Here is a 6,000-nt window from a genome sequence, read left to right as displayed (position 1 = left end):
TCTATGGCATGAACTCTAGCAATAGCCTCTTAGCTGGTTAACCTCTGTATCCACCATGCCCTCTTATAACCCTTATAATCTGCTCTATACTCTTCTGACTGCATGATCTTTCCACATGTAATCCTCTCCCACTTAACATAATTAATAGCTCCACACTGTTCTCTAGATAAAGACCAAAATCTTCACTAGCCTGTAATGCCTGGCCCTTACCACCATCTGTCCTAATTTTGTACTTCTTTTTCCCTTAGGCACCACTGCAGCTGGAGACTTTTGGCCCCTTGTAGGTACCATGCACCTCCCCTGCACAAGTCTTTACATACAACTTGGCTTCCTCAAAGGGGGCTTCCCTGACAGCTCAGTGGGTAAAGAATCCTCCCGCAGTGTGGGAGACCTAGGTATGATCCCTAGGTTGGGAAGATCCCCTGGAGAAGGGAAAGGCTGCCCACTCCAGTATTCTGACCTGGAGAATTCCATGGACTGTGTAGATCATGGGGTCACCAAGAGTAGGACACGACTGAGTGACCTTCACTTTCACTTTCTTCCTCAAGGAAGGCTCTTCTTTCCCTAATCAACATCATTCTGTGATTTCCAGATCCAAGTTAAATCAGCATTGCATCTCCTCAAGGGAAGCTGTGTTGACCTCCCTACCTTAGTCAACTATCTCACGTGCTTTCTTTGACTTCTTCCCCTTAGGGATTACAGTTTGCAAAGTTGCAAGTTTGTATTTGTGTCATCCTTTGATTGGGGCTTTGCTGGTGGCTCAGCGGTGGCTCTCCTGCCATGTAGGAGATGCAGGTTCCATCTCTGGGTGTGGAAGATCCCCTGGAGAAGGGAATGGCAACCCACTCCAGTATTCTTGCCTGGGAGATCCCATGGACAGAGGAGCCTGACGGGCCACAGTCCAGGGGTCACAGAAGAGTCGGACATGACCTAGCAAGTGAACAACAGCAACAACATTTGATTGTCAATTGCCTTTCCAACAAACGGTCAGTACATGTGAACGGTGCTTTTGGTTTTACTTGCATCATATTCTCTCCACCTAGCACAGGGTTCAGTACACAGTATGTACTCAATAAATATTTGCTGAATAATTAATAAATGAGCTATTTACAATGTTTTTTTAGAAAAAAAAATACAATGTATTTTTCTAAGTGATGCATACTCAGTTTATCCTTACAAAGATATTATGAGATGGATAGGATTATCCTATCAGTTAGGATCAGCTAGGCAAATGCTGTGGTAACGGATGTGTGTGTGTTAGTTGCTAAGTTGTGTCCAACTCTTTGTGGCCCCATGAACTGTAGCCCATCAGGCTCCTCTGTCCATAGGATATTCTGGGCAAGAACACTGGAGTGGGTTGCCATTGCCTGCTCCAGAGGATCTTCCTGACCCAGGGATCGAACCTGCGTCTCCTGTGTCTTCTGCATTACAGGCAGATTTTTTACCCACTGGGCTGTCTAAAATCCAGAGATAATGTCAGCCAATGCTTCATGCCTATGCTCCATGTATAATTATGATTAGCAGGTAGAAGTCTTTATCGTGGTTACTCAGTGAACCAGGTTAAATGCCTCATCTTGACACATGCTTCCACAATTACTGCATCAGGAGGAAAAATGATGGAGGACCCTGTACCTATTTTTAAATGCTTCTGTCCAGAATTGTCACACCTGGGCAAAGCAAATCACCTGACTATGTCTAATGACATGGGGCAGAGATATACAGTCATTCCAAATGCCTGGCAGGAAGAGAATCAGAAATAGTGGTGGTTGGATAAAGTATCGGTGTACTACATTTATTATTCCCATTTTATAAATGAATAAGCAGGTATAGACAGGAATAACTGGCTTGAAAGTGAAGAAGCCAGGGTTTGAATCTGGGAAGTTTGGCTTCCTCCTCCCCAACCTAATGTTCTATGTATTTCTTCTTTGTCCACACTGGGACCTAAACTTTCGTGAGCATTCTAGGAACAAATGGTTAAACATGTTTCCATCATTGCTTTTGGTCCCAAAAGAGAGGAGTGAAGCCAGTTGCTGTTTAGCCAGAATTTCACTCCCTGAAGATAACAAGAACGAAGACTTTTTTCCAGGAAGACCATGGTCAGAAGCTGATACACAAGCAGTCTTATTTCCCCCTCTGTTCTTTTGAAAGAGCCTACTTCTATCACCCTTACATAAAAACACTGTAGCTACAGAATGATTCTGTCAAGTCTACATATCCAAATATCTTGAAGCAGGAACGGTAAACAAAGATGATCTTAGTAAAGTTTTTTCCTGGTTGTTTTTACCTTTGGTTTGCAAGAGTCTGTTATACTTTCTGTTTTTCAGTCAGAAAAACACTTCCTTGGGTAAATGTTACTTTGGACTATTAAGTGAGTTTGAGAACAGGATGAATAATTATCTTTGAAACTCTAAGTTCATTTGGACTTTTATGAAAATAAAATCCCAAACTAGTATTTTACATAATAAAGCCAAAGAGTTAGTGTTTTTAAATTTTTTTAACTGTGGGACAAGAGAAATGAGTAGGAGGCTTGAGTGTGCTTTTATTAATCATGTACTGGCTTTTGAGTAATATGGAAAATAAATCTGTTAGTAACATAAAAAAATACTCATGACTTGTTAGGATTTATTTTGTTAATAACAGAAAATACTTTTTTAAAAGTACAGAATTTCATACCAAGAAATATATAAACCTTACTAACTCCAGTCTAAATTAAGGATATGTTTTGTTATGTATTCAATGAACATTTGATAAACATTAGTACCTGGCTGAAATTGTCATATTACTTGCTAACAATGTCTTCTGTGCTCATTAGAGTAATTTTTCTTACTTTTCATTCTTTGATAACAAACAGATATGGATTATAATTATCCCTACATGGGAATGTTTATCAAATGAAGCTTGCTGCCTGTTATAGGAATGCAAACATTGCAATAGTTGAATAATATACCTGGGACATATTTTCACTAGGAACAGACAAAATAAAGTTCAATAAGATCTGGAAATACTGAAGAAATTGTTTGCATACGTGTGTTGATTTGTTGCCAGCATGCTTCTTTTTAAGTTCTGAATTCTTAATTTACACATGTACATTTTTAATGGACCAAATAGTAAGATGATTATTTATTTATTTTAAAATATTTATCCTTAGGTAAATGCTAAAATAGCAAAAACACATAAAGAACTAAAATACCTCTGTGCATGAGTAGTCAGTCCCACTCTTTGCAATCTTATGGAGTGTAGACGTCCAGACTCCTCTGTCCTTGGGATTCTCCAGGCAAGAATACTGACTGGATTGCCACGGCCTCTTCCAGGGTATATTTTGAACTCAGGGATCAAACTCGCCTGTCTCTTACATTGTAGGTGGATTCTTTACCCACTGAGCCACCTGGGAAGCCCAAAATGGTTCTGTCATAAAGGCTTATATCCCAGGCTTCAGTGTGCCTTAAAGTGGGTAACTGTGCCATTTTTCCTCTCCGTGGGAAGAGAAATGCATCCAAGAGATCAGGTTGTCTTTTCTGAGTGACATTGTCAATACTTTGGTATTCCAGAAATCCAGGTAGCAGTTGTTGTTCAGTCGCTAAGTTGTGTCCAACCCTTTGTGACCCCATGGACTGTAGCACACCAGGCTTCCCTGTCCTTCACTATCTCTCAGAGTTTGCCCAAACCCTTGTCCACTGACTTGGTGATGCCATCCAACCATCTCATTCTCCGTTGTCCCCTTTTCCTCCTGCCCTCAATCAGGGTCTTTTCCAATGAGTCGGCTCTTCGAATAAGGTGTCCAAATAATTGGAACTTCAGCTTTGCATCAGTCCTTCCGGTGAACATTCAGGGTTGATTTCCTTTAGGACTGACTGGTTTGATCTCCGTGCTGTCCAAGGGATTCTCAAGAGTTTTCTCCAACATCACAGTTTGAAAGCATCAATTCTTCGGTGTTCAGCCTTCTTTATGGTCCAACTCACATCTATACATGACTACTGGAAAAACCATAGCTTTGACAATATGAACCTTTGCTGACAAAGTGTTGCCTTTGTTTTTTAATATGCTGTCTAGATTTGTCATGGTTTTTCTTCAAAGGTGCGTCTTTGAATTTTGTGGCTGCAATCACTGTCCACAGTAATTTTGGAGCCCAAGAAAACAAATTCTGTCACTGTTTCTACTTTTTCCCCATCTATTTGTCATCATGTGATTGGAATGGATGCCATGATCTTAGTTTTTTGAATGTTGAGTTTTAAGCCAGCTTTTTCACTCTCCTCTTTCACCCTCATCAAGAGGCTCTTCACTTTCTCTTCACTTTCTGCCATTAGAGTGGTATCATCTGCATATCTGGAGGTTGTTGGTATTTCTCTTGGCAACCTTGATTCTAGCTTGTGAGTCATCCAGCCCAGCATTTCCCATGATGTACCCTGCATATAACATATAAGTTAAGTAAGCAGGGTGACGATATACAGCCTTGACATACTCCTTTCCGAATTTGGAACCAATCTGTTGTTCCATGTCCAGTTCTAAGTGTTGCTTCTTGACCTGCATACAGCTTTCTCAGGAGGCAGGTATGGTGGTCTGGCATTCCCATCTCTTTAAGAATTTTCCACAGTTTGTTGCAATTCACACAATCAAAGGCTTTTGCATAGTCAATAAAGTAGATTTTCTTTGGAATTCCCTTGTTTTTTCTATGATCTAATGAAAGTTGGCAATTTGATATCTGGTTCCTCTGCCTTTCCTAAATCCAACCTGTATATCTGGAATTTCTTGGCTCATGTACTGCTGAGGCCTAGCTTGAAGGATTTTGAGCATTACTTTGCTAGCATGTGAAATGAGTGCAATTGTTTAGTAGTTTGAACTTTCTTTTGCTTTGCCTTTTGGGGGAACGGGAATGAAAACTGACCTTTTCCAGTCCTGTGGCCACTGCTGAGTTTTCCAAATTTGCTGGCATATTGACTGCAACACTATAATATCATCATCTTTAAGGATTTGAAATAGCTCACCTGGAATTCCATCACTTCCACTAGCTTTGTTCATAGTGATGCTTCCTGAGGCCTACTTGACTCACACTGCAGGATGTGAAGTCTAGTTCTAGGCCAGCGACTACACCATCGTGGTTATCTGTGTAGTTAAGACCCTTTTTGCATAGTTCTTCTGTGTAGTCTTGCCACCTCTTCTTAATATCTTCTGCTTCAGTTAGGTTCATACCATTTCTGTCCTTTGTTGAGCCCATCTTTGCATGAATTGTTCCCTTGGTGTTTCCAATTTTCTTAAAGAGTTCCATAGTTTTTCCCATCCTATTGTTTTCTTCTATTTCCATGGAGCCTGAATTTGAATATACTTACATACCTCTGTAGAACATTTGGCTACTTAACAATTTGAGAAAATTGCATAAAAATCCAATAGTGTTTCATCTCATATTTTCTAAGAGTAATAAAATTCCCCTCTTCTGAAATGAACTCCCCAGTAGATACAATATACTTCTTTTTTTTCCCCAAAGGTGCTGGTCCTTTTATTTTAGTTTAGCTAAGGCTTTCGGTCTTTAACACTATTCACAGACCAGCGTCTCTCTCTCTCATCTGTCTTTGTGTCTGTCTGTCTGTCTGTCTCTCTGTTGTTATCTGCTTTCACATGACACTACACTCTGTAAAACCCCCCTTGGAGATGAGGCTACTTCCTGTTAAATGATCCTGGGGTCTGGCATGTAAAGACAATTGAGAACAAAGTAGTATGTCCTGCAGTAAAGATACATAAAAGCCATAAAATACCAGAACAGCGGTTGTGGCCGGGGGGCGGGGGGGGGGTTGGGTTGCATGTGTATGAGTGGGAGAAGAGGGTGGTGAGTTTTGCCATGTGCTGTTTCTCCCCAGATCTGTTTTTTAAAAGTCACTTCAGGCCCTTTGGCCAATCTGCACTTAATTACCTGTTCCTGCCCTATTTCCCAGGCAGCCAACCAGTGTGGCCAGTCTATTCCCTGTTCCGTCTGTGAGGCCCATCTCTGGGGCTCAGCTGATGCATTAC

This window comes from Cervus canadensis, chromosome 20 (assembly GCF_019320065.1).
Source record: "Cervus canadensis isolate Bull #8, Minnesota chromosome 20, ASM1932006v1, whole genome shotgun sequence".
Taxonomy (NCBI): domain Eukaryota; kingdom Metazoa; phylum Chordata; class Mammalia; order Artiodactyla; family Cervidae; genus Cervus; species Cervus canadensis.
The sequence above is the reverse complement of the archived record's forward strand: the minus strand, read 5'-3'. Positions refer to the sequence as shown.